At 41.9% G+C, this 17,547-nt stretch overlaps 1 long non-coding RNA gene across 1 annotated transcript; it reads right to left on the reverse strand.

The window, feature by feature from the left end:
- Positions 1-421: 421 nt before the first annotated feature.
- LOC103798725 lies at positions 422-11,327 on the reverse strand. Its single transcript, XR_624734.1, has 4 exons — positions 11,317-11,327; positions 10,299-10,305; positions 2,396-2,400; positions 422-434 (listed from the first exon to the last, which is right to left on the reverse strand). It is a non-coding gene; the product is annotated as an uncharacterized LOC103798725 (long non-coding RNA).
- Positions 11,328-17,547: the final 6,220 nt, after the last annotated feature.

A 17,547-nucleotide genomic window follows, 5' to 3' on the forward strand; every position in this document is an offset into this window, starting at 1 on the left:
CAAGATATTTCTCCAAATAACCAGTGCCAGAGGAGGGTAAAGACCATTACCTGGAACTGAGGTTGCAGCTGATTGCTTAGGGTACCCAAGTTAAGAATTTCAGACCGAGCTAGGCTGAAGTGCTGCTCTGCCACACACAAGCTTCAGTTCTTGCTCCAAATGAAAACACAAGGGGGGGAGAAGAGCTAATGACCACTGGCAACTCTAAGACGTGGCCTGATTTGTGAAGACACTACTATCTGTCCTGAGCAGATAAACTAAGAACACGACAGGCAGCTGCAAGGTTTTGTGGGGAAAAGGGGTTTAAAACAAAAAGTTCTCTCTTATGGAGACAGGCTTTCCTAATTGCACAGAATGATTTTTAATACACAGGTGTTTCACAACAACTAGATCTCTGCCAAACCAATAAGGAAAAAACACAATCAAGTTCTGATCTTTTCCCTCTAGTCATTTTTTTTTAAAACCAACAAATCTGTGAGAACTTTCAAAATAATGGCACGATGATTTTTTGCTTTGCTTTCACAGGTTTCTCAGCAGGCATTGCTAGGCATTGCCAGGTGGCTCAGCACTGGGACAGAGATGATGCTCAGGCAGGGCATCAGATACCCATGTGAGGGCACAGCTCATGCAACCGGGGGTCTGCAGAGAATATGCCCCCCCCGCTCTGCGAGAATTGTTTGGGTTGGCTTCAATTCCCTTATCCCTCCTCCGCTCCCTGATCAATGGCAACATTCAAACTTTACTGAAGATATTAAAGCACATCAAAGACAACCATTAAGCTTTTAAGTGCACTAATTGACATTTTAGCACTTACAAATCCATCTATGTGTTCTATCACTCAATTTAAGAGACTTGCTTCTCCGCCCGGTAAGAGTTCCCCAAGTTTTTAGCAGGTAGAGGGGGATTTTCAAAGCTATTTTTTTCCTCAGACAGGATTTTAGAGAATTCAAATTACAAATATAATGCACTTCAAAAAGTAACACATTTCACAAATTTAAGAGCTCTTCCATAAAAGCTGTAAATGGCATCACAGCTATAACTCACAGGCTTCTAAGCTCCAATGAATTCTGCAGCTGTTGCGGCACATCAAAGCCAAATCATTGTTACCTTCACACCACCACAACTGAAAACTCCAGCTATGATATTACTAACTGCATGGTGCTACATGAAAAAGAGGAGGGAAGAAAGGAACCCCTGCGTGATTTTGCGGCTCCTTCTTTCTTCCCTCACAAAGCTAGCATAAAACAGATGCTGAAACCATGAGGGACTGCTTTCGGTTTTTCTACAGTGACTATCCCACAACAGGATCCAGGGAAACATTTCATAACAACCGCCCCCATGGATGCTGCAACATCAGAGGAAATAGCACTCCCTTTCCCAGGTATGGTGACTTACAGCAGACAAGACACTACCCAGTGGCCAAGCCCAGCTCTGATTGCACAAGAGCATCTCAATGACAGCAGGTCTGGACCCTTCTTCTATTACTGTCACATACCAACATGTTCACCTTCTGTTCTGCTAGAGAAATCCTCATTCAGTCCCAATATTTAAGGCAACAAGAAGGATCAAATTAAATTCCTAGGGTTTTAAGCCGTTCAGTTCATTGCTAGATCTATTTTAGGGTCTGAGGCTGCCAGCCACCCCCACAGAATCTGCATGCTAAACAAGGCTTTTGACAGGCTTGTTTATACCTTCTGCAGCAATCAAAGGCAAAACATTACAAATCAAAGAACCAGGAGACAAATATGGTACTGTGCATAACAGAAACCTCAAAAAGCTAGCCAGCAGCAAACCTGCTGCTCACCAAGCCCTGCGGAGCAATACGAGATAACGCAGGAGAACAGAAATGGAGAATTAAGTAAGAACAGGCTGTATATATGCAAACATCTGCAGGCAGGACCTCTGAAGCACATATCCATCAAAAAAAAATTGCAAGACAAGGAACAGGAAAAAAAAACACATTAGTTTTCTCCAAAAGTACTATGGGGGAAAGGTCATAATTTAAGAATTCCAGGTTAAAGTTTTCAGGGGACTTTAGATTTTTACTGGTATCAGAAAAACAACCACGAAAACAAGCAGGCACAGACAATGTACAGTATTTCTGTGCTGGGATTTAAACAGAAAGACAAAGGCTGCATTTTGGGGCCTAGGCTGTTATACCACCTCCAGTCCATGACCTTCCTTAGAGAAGGCAATATCAGATTTTCTGTTCAATTCTTCCCTCTGTGGAACATGTGACATGGATGGAGTCAGCTTTACTCAGTGACATACACTGCAAAGTGCATTGCCCACCACGTCAGAGAAATGTCTAAGATGTATGTTAAAATTACACCCAGAAGAAATTCAGCAGTACACCTTTGCTACTGTGTTCCTTTAAACCTTTCACCTCATAAACTGCAAGTTCAATGTCAGATTATAAACATCATAAAAGCTCATAAAACCCAATCATAAACCTGCTAGCTCATTTCAAGATTATTTGCTCTTAGCCTTGCAAAAACATCATGAGCAGTAAGAGAATTGCATCATTTCTCTGCAAACTCCAACCCCACTTCATCCGCATTAAGCTAAGGTCACTGCAATCATCTTGTTTGTGTCACTGGGACAGAAGCAGATGTTGCAGCCTTACCTTACAGACAGACCTTTGCAGGTGAGCTTCACACCACACCACACCACACCGCACCATCCTCAGCAACATCCCCAACATCAGCTTCTGATGGAATAACCTGCTACTTCAACATTTCTCTTGCAAAATCTAGCTTTGCATGCTACCACCGTAACTGACAGAGACATGACAACCTCCTGCAACTACAGCAGTTAGGGTTTTGAGACATCTCTATGGACCCCATGCAGCAATGCCTACCTCCAGCCCTTCCAAAGGCGGAGCCAGGCAACACAGCACCTGCCCAGAGGAAACACAGGCCAACAGATACCTCCCCACACATTATCAGCATCAGGTGCTGGTTATTTGCATTAGCCTGCAGTAGGAAAAGAGGTGGCACTTCGTTATTTGGGCTGAGTTTCCTGCATGACCAGCCACATCATTTCAACCCTCCCTAGGGAAAAGACTGTGGGCTGAATGGAAGCTGTCTGTTAGCGTCTCTGAGGAAAAGGATGGTTTTAGTGAAATGAAATTTCTGTGGGGGTCTAGACAGAGCAGAGCTTCTCAACAACATGTTTATGCCAAAAGATTCCAGGAACTGGCTAAATCATATCTAGCAACACCACAGTGAAGCGATGGTTTTGAAGGCAGACTGCAGTCGAGCCTGTGATTGTAGGACAGACCATACCCACACCACCTACAATAAACTCAATCTGATCTTCACACTTCAAGCACACAACAAACCACTCTGGTTTTCAGCTATGCTGTATGCTTGCAGAAAGCAAAACAGGGGAGCCAGAAAAGGGAAGGGAAAGAAAAAAAGACTGGATTAGAGAGCAGCAGTACATTTTTAGGCATGGATCAGCTCTTACAGTCTCTTGGCAAATGAGGTGGCAGCAGAGAATCATCCAGTCATGTTTAGGAGCTGTGTTTCTGTTTATTTGAATTTGCAGTCTATTGATTTTACTGTTTTGTGAGCTCATTCATGAGTAATACTGGAACTGGAGGCTGACTGCAGTGACAGACTGGGCACAGCAGATATATCCACCCAAAGAGAGAATCTCCTCTGCCACCAGCCTCTGCTTGCAGCAAAACAAGCAAACCAGTTAGAGCCCAGTACCACTCCTGGGATGCTGCATGCAGGCAAAAGATTAATCCATCATTTTGGTCCACTGCAATTCCTTATCAAATGGCCATGACAGATAAAAGGAAGAGGGACAGATAAAACAGAAAGGGACAGACGAGTGATGACTATACACTGTTGTGGGCAGGCACAAACTTGGTAGCTCAATTTTGCTACTGGAGCAGTCTTAGATGCATCAGGTACATCATCACATCCAGTCACATTACATGAACCCAACAGCCTCTGAGAGCAGTGGCTCCAATAGGATGCAGGGATGGATCTACATGTGCCTTGGGAGACCAAATCATGCTGAATCCCAATAAATTTAAAAAATAAATTTAAAAAAAAGTGTGACTTGTTTAAATGCCTTTGCACTGCCAGGTGACCTATTCCTCCCTGCGACTCCTGCATCCTAGCCATTGCAAGTTGCTGCATACAGATGTAGCAGCAATGGTACGGCTTAATCAGTCAATGTTTTCACAACACATATTTCAAATATTAAGCACTTATTGAAGACTTAGAAGTTACTGTGTAAATATTTGTATTATATTATACTGCTAACGCTTCCTCGCCAACTGTGGAATTTTAAATCTATCTCGTCTGATAAAGCTTTATTTACATATCACACTGCTCTCGATACTCAACAAAGTGAACTGACTAAATTTACACCAACTCCATTCAAGGAGTACATGTCAGGAAAGAGCAATCCAATGATTTTTCATCTCTGGTATGCGACCAAACTAAACCACAGGCAGTCACAAGTCTTATTTTGGGTTGACATGAACTGTTTTCACTAGGCAACAATGTTCACAGGGAAAGCACTGCACAAATGCACTTTCCTCTTAAAATGTCACCCAACCAGCATGGGCTACACAGAGAGCTATGTACTCCCAACACGGAGTCATATACTAAGTCTCTGCTCAGAATTTGAGAAGCTGGTGGTGCCCACAGACCATACCTCTACAGAGCCACTGCAGTCTGCTTTAGCCCTCTGATGTGCACCTAGGACGCTACAATGCTTCAGGCAGCAAAACAGCCCCAGGGGTAGAAGGGAGAGACAGGATTTCAGCTACCAGTTCGATGTGGAGGCAAGCAAAGTTTGTCACTCATTTATTTGGGTCAGATTATCACCTCCCACTATTTTACAAGAGGGGAAGGCTGTGAGAAGCTGCTAATGCTCAGACAAGTAGTTAATGCTTGGGAAAAAATGATCAAGAAGCAAGAGATCATGAGCAAACTGAAACACCATTATTAGTCCCAGACAAAGTACCTTATGTGGAAAAAATAACAGACACCAAAATGTGATGAAGATTTTTCCTATTTCTGAAAAAGATGACAGATTTAAATGAGCTGGTTTTCCACACACGCTTTAGGAAATATTCACTGTGCAAACTCTTTATGCTGTCCCTCCCCCATTCCCAAAAAAACCCTCTAAAATGTGAAAAGAAGACTTATGGGACTTCATATCGATTCCAACAGCTGATACCAAGTTGATCATCACATCATCTCTGAAAAATCTGTGTGTCTAAAGCACCCACTGTATTTAAGAAAACCCTGTAGTACGATAATAATCTGTTTACTCACTGAATCCAACTCGCAGATTTATTCTTTGTTTTACATACTGAACGAATATTTACTCTGATGAATTTAGTTAGACTTGCACAATCATATGTTGAAAAGAAAAAAAAAATGGAGCTGAAGTTGCATGCTACCTTTCGACAGCTCTGCCAGCTGGAAATATGCCATCAATTGTCTGTTCCGAACGTGACTCGAAAGCAGAGGAGTCTGCTTAATAGAAATTCACCCAATTTTACCATGTTTACCTCGGGTTTAACAAAATGGCCATGAAGAAGATAGATTAAATATTTTTCTTTTTACAAATACCCTCCCCATTTTACTTTGTAACAAACTTTTCGCTTCATACCAAATTTATGACATATCTAATTTAAAATGTTACGGAAATTGGAAGAACAAAGTAGAAATGGATACATTATAAGAATTTTCTTTAGTTTCAAAATCTGAACAGTATTGTACCAAGGAAAAAAGTACCTCTAGGCATTCTGTCTGCGTTACCACCAAGCTATGCATTCATTCAATATATGTTGCATTTCTGTTCCAGAGAAATAGGTCCCACTTCCACAGAAAGTCACAAGCATATATAAACAAATAGCAGAAAGCAACAGTTTCTTGTCAGACGGTTTATTCAAGAAAAACAAAATACAGTACAGGCATTTTTGCACCTGTCTTTCCCCTACCTTTTGCTATGCACAGGAAAGGACAGGCAGATGTACACACAAAGAAATACTGCCCACGAGTTGCAGCGTCTCAAGCTTCAGGCTGCTGAGCTCCAGCTCGCTATCGCTCACAGCCCTGTCACACTGGGCCAATTTACTAGCCCCAGCCTACTACAGATAAATAAACAAGGAGCACATTGTACACAGACATCTGCCTTACTTTTTTTTTTCCACCTTACCACTCAAGAAATGCTACTAATACAACAATTACTTAACCATATAAATCCGAGGTTAATAAAGAGACCATGCTTTGAGTGACAATACATACTTTACCATTGCAGAACTCACTCTTTTTTCCCCTATAAATAAATGTTATTATCCAGGAATTGAACCCTGAGTGGTGAGCTAGTAGCTTGCTTTCTTAGACACTTCAATACATTAAGTGCTTTGCATTATGGACAGATCAACTGCCCATTCACTAAGAAAGGTTACCAAAGTGATGCTGTAATCTCATTTAGCTCCCCCAGTGTTTACCTTCTACAGACAGTCTTGGATAGCAGAAAAAAAAAACTGTGCAAGAATAAAGCTGGAACATTCAAATGTGGAAAGGGAAGAGAAAATATTTACTTCTCAGGTTAGATATCCTTTTGCTCTAGCTACCTCACCAAAAAGATACGGTGCCAGAAGCATGAGGAGGTAGAAAGAGATTTACAGATTAGAAACGTTTTGAGATGTCGATGATAAAGAAGGCAAATCAAAACACTGTGGAAGATATTTAACTGTTAAACAATCTAGTGCATTTTACAGGAAGTTTCATTTTGTAGATATTTGGATTCATGACCAAAAATACACACATAAGACCAAGGCAATGAAAAGAAAGATTAAAAGGCATAAACCACAAATTTGGAAAGCAGTCATTCCCTTTGCTCCTTTTTTTTCTCTGTTTCTGCCCTGTAACACTCACCAGGGATGGCAATTGGGCAAGATCCTCACAAAAAAACCCCACCCTATTTCCTGTAATAATTAAACCTCTCATTCCTATTGCAGCATTGGTTCTGACTTGAAAACTGCTGGAAAGGGACAAGGCAAATGGACAGGGAAAAGAAAAAGCTCAAAATCCACCTCCAGAAGGACTGAGAAGGGTAGTAAGAGAAAAACAAACAAACAAACAAGGTTACTAGTGTGAAAAAGAACCTATTTTGCCTCAGTCAGGCAAGAAACATGAAACATTTATTTTAAAACTCAAAGTTAAGAGAAAAAGGACCAAAAATTTGGCAGTGAGAGAAGGCTGACCAGAACCTTCAGTTTAGGCAAAACACCAACTTGTGGAACAATTTTCACTTCTGGATAATAACCAGCCTTTGGTGCATGGTGCCCTCTAAGTGGAGACCCATGCAGAGGGGAAGAGTGGGAGAGCAAGGCTGAGTGAAAGGCCAGCACAGCACTGGGAAACCCGTGGCACATGCCTGAGCGTGCAGAACTAAGCCTAACAAACGAAGCATTCACAGACCTCAAAGTATTTAATATTACAAAGTTGCATGCAGTAAGCCACAGCAGAACACCATGTCCAATTTCACCTACAAATTAATCATTTTTACATGGACTTTCCAGAGAGTAATGAGTGCTTGTCTGCCTCTGCTGAAATCACTCCTCTGCTTTGCATTGCAGACATATGTAACTAGAAACATGGTTGGTCCAGGATAAGCACTCAAGGACACAGCACCATCTATGATACAGATGGCACAATAATCAGGTTCTATAATAAATCTTATTTTAATTTAGAAAACAGTTTTAAAACCCCGGACATATTAATTAAGTGGGACTAGGTGATGCTTGGGAGAGGGACCTGTCCACTGCAGCTGCAGAAAACAGCATCTGCACAAGAGGAAGCTGTGCACCAAGTTGGGGCACTGCAAACAGGCCAAGCTCAGGGGAGGATCAGCAGCCACCCAGGCAGTGGGATGAGTTTATGACAAAGACTGCACAGCCAGAGATTGTTGGCATGGGTGTTTATGCTCATACTGTAGAGTTGGCATGGCCAGGGAAGAAAGGAAGGAAAGACAGCAAAAGAGGAATAGAGAAAAAGAGGATACCAAACTGTCCCCAGGATTGGGAACAGAGAGCGGTGAGGCTGTAGCCAGACCACTGGTCTGGACCACAATGGGGAGACATCAAGCACAGAGGGGTAATGAGAAGCACGTCTCGAGACCCATGAAGTTGTAGAAAAGGTTTTCACCGTTTTCCCCCACAGTGCATCTCAAACACTTCAAATGGTTTTGTTCCCTCAAATTTATGCCATGACATTTCACTTACATGAAACAGAGAAACAGACAAAGTGTATTTCTGCTTGAGCAGAAACTCTAGGTGTCAAACCACCTTGGAACCAGGTCAGTGAAATTTCCCTTCTCAGGAACAGAGACTTGCTCATCCACTCACACAAATGCATGCCTTCACAATTCCACAGCAAGCTACAAGGTCCAAGGACCACCATGTCCAAAAGGTCACTGCGCCTGAGTGCTAGAAACCAATCCCACCACCCAACACCAGCACTGCTCTGCCCCTGAGGCCAGCTGTGTGGGGTGAGGAAGAGCCCAGAGGCAGGGCACCCATACCACCAAGGAACGTGTTGTATGGGAGGGAGGCTCACAGAAACCTGCCCTACACACAGACAAGCCCATCCACAGGGAAGTCCAAACTGGCACAGGAGTAATCAGCCTGGAATGAAGGAGACAAAAATGGCTTCATTTGATTTTTGCTTTACTTTCCCCCTCTCCCTCTTATCTCTATTGCTATGTGTAGCTGAAAATAAAGAAAGTTCAAAAGTAAAATCAGTTAGTAAATTAAATTAACATCTCTCCATTTTAGCCAAGCATCTTACAGGGTCCAGCTGCTGCATTTGAACAATAAAGGTGGGGCTGTTTGTTTAATTACTCATTTATCAGAATCAGGTTTGGGCGCTGCTCTGGAAACATGGGCACTCTCCTGTCCACTGGCATAGAAGAGGCAGGACAATGCTCTTGGACTGGCTTCCCCAGCTGCCACACCAAGTGAGACATAAGTAAAAAATTTATCTTGCACACCATGTTCATAGATATAAATTTGACTTAATTAAAATAAGTTGCTTTGTGAGCAGCTGAGTTAACGAGATCTGACTGCATGCAGACCCATGTGCTCAACCTCCCCAGCACTGTGCTCCCTGCTGGCCGGCACATGGCACCCGGTGGCTGGGAAGGGCTGTCAGCTTCCCTCCCACTCCTCAGGAGTTACCTTTGAGAATCCCACCCCTCTTTGCAGTTTCCTTGAGATGTGCTGACAGATCATGAACCTGCTGGCGCAAAGGCAGAGGGATGATAGGAGCATACCTACTCCCCATGCTTGATGCCCTCTTCCCTTCACCATATCCTTGCCTTACTCCTCAAAACACAAGCACTGCCCAAATCCTCAGCTCCCCAGGCCTTCCACCAGCTTTCCTCCTCACTAACAGAGTACACTGGTTTTCTGCTCATGTACTTCCAGGCTCCACCGAGAACAACATTCAAGGTGTCTGTGAAGCTGCTTACACTTCATCGTCATTTTCCCAGATTTTTCTTCCAACAGTTTGGCAGACATCTACCAGCATCACACTTCCAGGAAGGAGGAGAAAAGAGAGGAAGGGGGGCAAAGCACGCAATTGCTAGAAAACTCATAAACCTGGTAAAATGACACCAGATCATCTAATCCATTCTCAGCATTGTCTTGCCCCCACAACACAGATTCTTGGTCCAGTCTAAAATACTCCAATAACACAACTGCAAACAATACCTGCAACTGTGTACCCTTGCAAATATCTGCCAACTAAGTCAGAGATGCTATAATTTTATGAATGGGGCCCACAAATTTCCAATAAACTTGCCTCCTTTTTGTTGTACAGTTCTCTAAATGCATTTTATGGCTGTGGCTGCCTTACTTTCAGCCTATGTAAGATACAGCTTTCTTTTCCTGCTCAACAGAAGGGGAGAATCAACGTTTAAAACATTACACTGAGTTTATGCGCAAGGCAGCCAAATCATAAGAATCAAGTACTTAAAAACAGATGCTCCTTTTTCAAATGTTTCCTGCATATTCTAGAATTGTCTCGTTCCCCTTTATGGACAAAGTGCAAGCCTTAGGGGCATCTTAGTCCATCTAAGAGGGCGTACGCGTAGGTCTTCCTTAATAAAACGAACACAAAAAAATCCATCACAACAATGATGTCCACTTTAAAATGTGTCACAGTTCTGAGGTCAAGGAAACAGGTCAGTTACAGAGAAGAGGTTCTGCAGTTTATTCTAGAACCTTGAGGGAATTTTTAAATACTATACATAAGGGGACTGGTGCCTAATCTGTCTTGTGACCACTAGCACAGTCAAATTACTCCACATATACTTTTGTTTAAGGTTTCAGAGTTGTTGTGGCAAGACAGTTTCTGGACACGATTACCTTAGTCGACTAACAAAACTGAACAATGTGTGAGTAGCACACAGAAAAAAACTTCTGGAAGAAAACGCAAAATAAATGGTTTTCATCAAATTGTGGCCTTCAAAAGAGAGGCACATGAGGTTGCTTTCAGCACACAAAAGAGTGACAAGTGACATCAGACTTGGTGTGCAGAGTTCATTACCTGCTTTCCTGCACCTACCACCATTCAACTGGATATATGGGAAGATTCACTTCCCATATGCACAATGGAAATTCTGAATGCCTTTGTAACAAAACTGAGATTCAGCTTCCAGTTATGACATGTTCAAACAGATTTCATTTCCACAACACTGGAAATGTAAGGGAGGCACATCTCAAGCAGCCATACTAGCAATCTGATATTCAACAACAAACACTGCAAATTCATCAAGGATGATTTACTAAAAGCTCAAGCAAGCAAACAGCTAGCTACCCAAAAAAAAGTATTTTACCTTCCATAAAACTTTTGCTGTTTTCAAAGGTAAATTTCAAGTATATGAAAAAGATTTTAAAAATTATTGCCTGAGAATTTAAATCAAGAACCACCATGTCTAGTGACATTCACTGAAATGTACGGTTTTATTTCTGTAAGTCAGAAGCCTCTTCCCAATCCTTTTACCATGATTAAATTACTCAAATAACCTAAAAAATGATGGGGTTTTTTTTGCAATTCAGCACTACAGGTAAATAGCACAAGCTTAGGCACTAACAGTCTTGAGCCACATTAATAGCTGGATAGCAAAATCAGGAATCAGCTGGGCAGTGTGACTGAAGAGAAGTAAAACATATGGGGAAACGACATCATCTGTCAAGGCCAGAGAGAAGATGTTAACTATAATGTATTTTAAGGTCTCACGCTTTTCCTTTTGTCCCCAGTTCCCAACCCATTGCTTCAGTTGTTCCCAAACAACACCTGTGGGTCGGTTGGGTTTTTTTTTTAAATAAGAAAGTACTAAAACTGATTTCATGCTGCTACTCCTGATGGAACTCAGAGAAGTTCATGGCAAGCTTTTTTTCCTTCCATGTTAGCAATGTACTTGACTTGTTATAAAACGCAGACCATCATTCCAGCCTAACCTGAGGACTGAGTCCTGCATCCATGCAGACGCCAAGGTGCTTGAGGGGCCAAGAGCTGAGTCGATTTCTCCTTAGACACAGACTGAGCTCCCTTCAGACCCAATTGTATGGAAAATGTTTTCTCTTACTGCAAGCGAACAGCAAATAGTTTCTCACGCTCTTCACCTATGTCTGTCTGATTTTGTAAATGTTTTTAATTAAGTAAAAGCAGCAATAAAGAGGTGACAGAGCAGGCTTCAGCTACCACCGTGTTGTGGCCCATATTCCAGCTGCTTGCCCAGGCTTAAACCCAGGCTGCTGCATCCTCACACATTTTATTTTCTTTCACATACTTACACCTCTGCTGCTGGGCTCAAACCAGAGCAGACAACACCTACCTATGCTGAAATCACACCTTCCTCTTGTTACACAGACACAGGTCATTACAAATGCATTCAAGTCAGGAAATGCAGGTACCACAGCCCAACCTCTCATGTAAACAGAATTGTAAATCAGACCCTGTAATCTCCCTTATGTTTAGGAAAGCAATCTTTAAGATCCCACCTAGACTTGCTTGGAACTGTGGTTCCATGCAGAGTGGGGCCTCTCCAGCCCTGGCACAAATGCTGCAGCATAGAGGTTGCTTTTCATAAGTGGGTGAAAATCAGATGGGCTACAAGAGCCACTTGGGGTGGGCCAAGGTATGCAAAAGAGGAGCTGGAGCCGCAGGAGGGGCAAGAAAAATGATGGGAGAGTAGGCACAAACCTAGAAATCTGATTAATGTTCCTGCTCCTGTGAATAGTAATGCAAACAGGTGTCTTACTGTGGAAACAACGTGGTTAAAAACAAAGGAGGAGCCTGGGAAGTGGAGAACCAATTTAGGGATTTTGCAGTGTGGTTTTGACACATTCTACTCCCTTACTGCTGAATGATCATCAGCACTGCTAGAACAGACAGGCAGGTAACAACAGAAGTCTGAAAGTAGAATGCAACAAATTCTGTGTTGCTACACTTCAATTCACCTGTAAATCCTTATGCATGGTATAAAATTTAAAACCTCACAGACACACCAAGTACCCATACACACGTTAATTACCTTAACAGTTGGAGGGGAAAGGTATTTTTCACTTTTCTAAAATTCTAAAATTGAAGGCATATACATCCAAAAAGCTGCACAGTATAAAATTATAGATACTTTTGGAAGTCAAATGCAGATATCAAAGAGATCTGCAGAGGATTTCACTGAGAAGCATATCTAATACTGCCACGATGTCAGGGGCAGCAGATACGGTGATTGCATTTAAGTAGTTCAGCAGAAATCAGGCTGAAGAGAAGCAGGGAAAGTTAAAAAAATATACTTCTCTCACCATTCACTGGCTACTCAGAAGTAACAAACTTCAGTTTAAAGACAAAAACAAGAGTAGTAACGGATTAAGAGGATATCAGATGCATTTTATCTGCCCAGTAACCAAACTGGGCAGGAAACAGCCTGTTACAAATGCTGCATTCATAACAAGGAGTTGAGGAAGCCAGACAGCCTGGCCAGCCCTCTCCTCAGCCAGGCAGCTCCAAGCAATCTGCACACCTGCCCAACTGCAGCCCATCCAGGATGCCCCACTGATTGCTACACACTGTATCTCAATGACCCCTGAGGATGTCTATCACACGGCTGTGAGAGTTCATGCCCCAGAGAAGCATTTCCTCAGGTCTGCATGGGAAGTGAGAGGGCAGAGAGGAGTTCAGCTCAGGCTAAGCTGTTAAAGCTTTTTTGTCTGGGCGAGTATGACTTCATCAAGCGAACTTCGTTACATATGATTACTACCACTGGAAATCCCACGTGCTTTAGGACTTGTAAGACCTCTAGGTGTTGGCAAGGAAACACAGAATGATGCACAAGATTAAAACCAGAGCTGGAAGTTGAAAATTGCCTTTTGAGTCCCTTGCATATTGTTTTCCCCTTTACTTAGCAGTCTGCATGGGAAAAAAAAAATAAAAGCATTGGCATTTTCTTCTCAGGCTTAATTTCCCTTTATGGTATCCTTCCTTTCATTCAGCTGTTCCACAGGAGTTACTCTTAGGTCTGACAAGCCAAGACCTATAAACTTTGTCCAGAAACATACTTCTAAAGCCAGTCAGTGCCAGAATCCAGCTTTATTTCTATGACAACGTTACTCCTGTTACTTGTTTTTTATTTTAAGTCTAGCCTTTACATCAGACTACTTGCTGGAAATAGAAAAGTATTTCCAAAAAGGATACATTTCATCTCGAGGCCCTTCTTCACCAATCCACCAAAATAGGTAACTTATTATGAGGAATTAACCAGAAAAGCATGGTCAGCTAGAGGTCTGGGTTAAAAAGAAAGACATCTGGAATCCGTCTGGTTCTTTCAGAAGTATTCTGAATTTCCCCTCAGGCTTCAGTAACTCCTGACATGGCTTGATTAAAAATAGTACAAATCAATCTTTAAATGTCTTTATCTTCCATCAGGAGTTTTCTGCATTGGCATAATGCCACAAGAAAGTCCCCAGGAAGTCCCACCCAAAATGGTTCTGTCAGCAAGTCAAGGGAGGCAGTAACTGTGCAGGACATGTACATCAGGGATCCCAAGAGGCAGGTTGGGAAGCAATGGCACTGGTAGATGTTTCAGCAAGGAGGCTGAAACTCCTAAGTTGATGTGTAACTGTCTCCCAAGCCAGACCACAACATGAAATGGGGAAAATCCCATTATCATATTTCCTCTGAAAGACTGACTAGTCTTGATTTCTACAAATACCTTCATAATTGACCCATGAAACAGGACATACAGAAGATCCTTTTTTTTTGCAAAAGAATATTTAGCTTTGTGTGGAAGGAGCCATTAAAAAACCTGCAGTATTTGCAACCAATACACTGTATTTTTGACACCAGGAAGAACAAAATAATCTACCTAACATCACTGCCTAAATTAGTTGGAAAGAGAAAAGGTGATAAATAGATTTTAATTACAATCTAATTATTCACAGCTTACGGCCCCCAGCCAGATCCAGCCAACCAGAAAGGTTACTCATTTGGGGCACCACAGTATGTACCCTCTTTGACAGGGTTAGCTTTACTTAGCAGCCCATGAAACAAGCAGGACAAATACAGTCAGTTTATTGCCAGAAAACCCTTAGGGATCACAGAATCACAGAATACATCCAGTTGAAAAGGACCCAGAAGGATCATTGAGCCTTGGGTTCACACTAACTTTTTAGACTTTAAAAATTTCATCTTTTTTTTCCTACAGAAACTTATTTCAAACATTCACATCACTGTATCGGTCCGTGACACATACACTTGAGATTATTTTTCCATTCCCAAAGACATAAACTCTGTAGATGACTACTTTTCACTCAATGTGAAAGTGGTCAACTGTGTCTTTAAGTCCAAAAAAACCCCTTTCACCCCATATAACGAAACGAAACCTTTCCACTCAATTTTCCTTTCAGCACAGCTGCTTCTCTTATCACTCCAGCTGTAGTTTTCCTCAGAGCTGCAATATGATGCTCAGGTCTGGAAGAGCTTAGAAATATTTATTTTTTAACACAGGGGCTTGGGATTTTTTTTCCAGTAGATGCAAAAATACCAGACTGGAATGATCCTTTACATCTTTCTTCCAAAACACTAGTTCTAGATGAAATGCTAATTGCTGAATAGCTCCTTGTAGAATTTACAAATTTTTTTCAAGACCAAAGTTTCTGCCAGAGGAGGTTAAAAGACTGCAGAATTTTATCAGGCAATTTCTATAGTCACCAAATAACAGGTAATTTTTAAATGATTATCGAATGTATCCACATTCTCAGTAAGTTCCTGCGATGGGAAATTCACTACAGGGTTAATGTCACTAAAATGTACTTAGATTGAATAAAGCAAAAAAAAAATTACTGCAGCTGAAAGAAATGCCTGAAAAAGTTGGGAAAACAGTCACAATTTCTAGTAGGCTTCAGAGGCTACAGGGCTTTTAGCATTTAAGTTGAGACAAATGTTTCAAGAATGGTAAGGAATACAGAACATAATGGCAGTAATTTACATTTTGGAGTTAAAAGAAGAAGGCATGCATGTTACACAGAGGGAAAACACAAAGAAATAATTACTTCAACAGCTATGAAAATCCCTTGGGAAAATAGTATTTCAGTCTGAATGTGTTTCTTCCTATTCCTTTTCCCTTCTGGAAAGAATTACTACTTTTTTTTTTTTCTTTTTTAAACAAGTATACACATATAATATACACGTATGAACTGCATTTAAAATTGTTCAATAAAATCACTACATTAAAGAAACCACACACATTTCCAAGAGAATCAAGAAAGACAGACAGACCCTGTTCTCACAGACCAGAAATACTGCCAGATACACAGGATTGCCCAAAGTCACAGAACAAAGAAAACTCACACAGATGAGCAACATGTGGCAAACCTTTAATCAGTCATTTTTGCTATGCGTGCTAACACCAGCACAAGCCAGCACGGGGAATGTCGATATTTCACTGAGCAGAACAAAACCAGCCCTGACAGCACGGGGGCACCTCACAGTGCCAGCAAACCACAGCACTGCACAAGCCGAAGAAGAAACACCTTTGAAAGTCAGAAACATAAAGCATCTTGGATGATGGGTTCAGATGATTTGGGATCTTAAAGGAAGAAAATAAAAATGAAAAAAGCAATCACTTCTATGGCAATTCAAACAAACGAATGGCAGGCAGCCAGCCCAGAGTGTCTACATAAGGCTTTTATTGAGACACAGAGAGAGATGGCCTACCAAAAGGAATTTTTTGGCTCTCCTTTTGCCAAAGGAGAAGGACACCAGGAGTCCATCAAGCACAAAGAAATGACAGGCTACAGGTAACTCATCCTTTTTCCCAAGTCTTGCCGCCCCACACCTGCTCTGTGATGGGATGGCACACACGCCCACTGTACATGGGCACTACCCAGGCAGCCTGCATTTCCAGCCTAAGATCTGGAGAGATGCAAGGAGTGAGTAGGCGGCACGGTCCCTGTCAGCTTCAGAAGAGCCAGACCAGCTCGCAGCCCCTCAACACGCTGGTCCTCCTTACTAGGGTGACCCTGCACAGCTCCTCAGCACTTCAGTCAGCTACGCAACAGATAGCCAAGAGGTGTGCTTCTGATTTAGGGTATGCAGAGCAGTGGCTTTAGGAAGAACAAATCTTTCTGCCTCCCCAAAGCTGACAGAGAAGGGCAGTGGGGGGAGAAAGTACTTCACAGATTTTAAAAGAAAATTACAGTGCAACAGAGGGAGGTATCTGTAGCCAAACATGAGTCAAACTGGCCATGATGATAGAGAGAAGTATTTCATAAAGCTGCTGCTGGAACTTTTATTGTACTTTTAAAAATTCTCCTAAGGGCAAGGCTTTGTTCAGTTTTTGCTCATTAGATTTCTGCAGTTTCTACCCTATGTTGGGCTATCTGACATTATAGGTTGCCTTAACCCACACGGATACATCAGCCCTGCATCAGAAACCTGAAAGGAGTTGCATGATCAACAGCCTATATCGTTTCTTGTGCTGCAGCTTTGTTCTCTCCTTTTACCTCTGATCCGGCAAATTAAATTCTGTTTAACCTAAGAGTTGATACTGTTACTGATTTGCATGTACTTATTACAGACGCATATGTGGATTGTCTGAGAGTGAACATTTTTCAGAGTGATCTGATGAAGATTAAGGCAATTTACTTGATAAATGCATAAACATAAACTTTAAAAATATTTAAAAGCATATTTCACTGTCAAAGCCTTCATACTATTTAGATTCTAATCTATGTATTTAAGCATTAAGTAGACCTGCATTTTCAGACTCTTAACGTTTTCACCTTCCTCCTTTCCTCTGCACACTCTCAGCCGTACTAAATTCCTCAGTGAGAGCTTCTGCTTCTTCCTCCTTTCCGCTGCACACTCTCAGCCACACTAAATTCCTCAGTGAGAGCTTCTGCTGCCCATTAACAGCTCAGCACACAAGATCGCAGAGTTACCACAGCCATTTTGGATGGCCCAAAATCCAAAAACAGAGCTTTAAAAAAGACACAAA

This window comes from Acanthisitta chloris, unplaced genomic scaffold (assembly GCF_000695815.1).
Source record: "Acanthisitta chloris isolate BGI_N310 unplaced genomic scaffold, ASM69581v1 scaffold16003, whole genome shotgun sequence".
NCBI classification, from domain to species: domain Eukaryota; kingdom Metazoa; phylum Chordata; class Aves; order Passeriformes; family Acanthisittidae; genus Acanthisitta; species Acanthisitta chloris.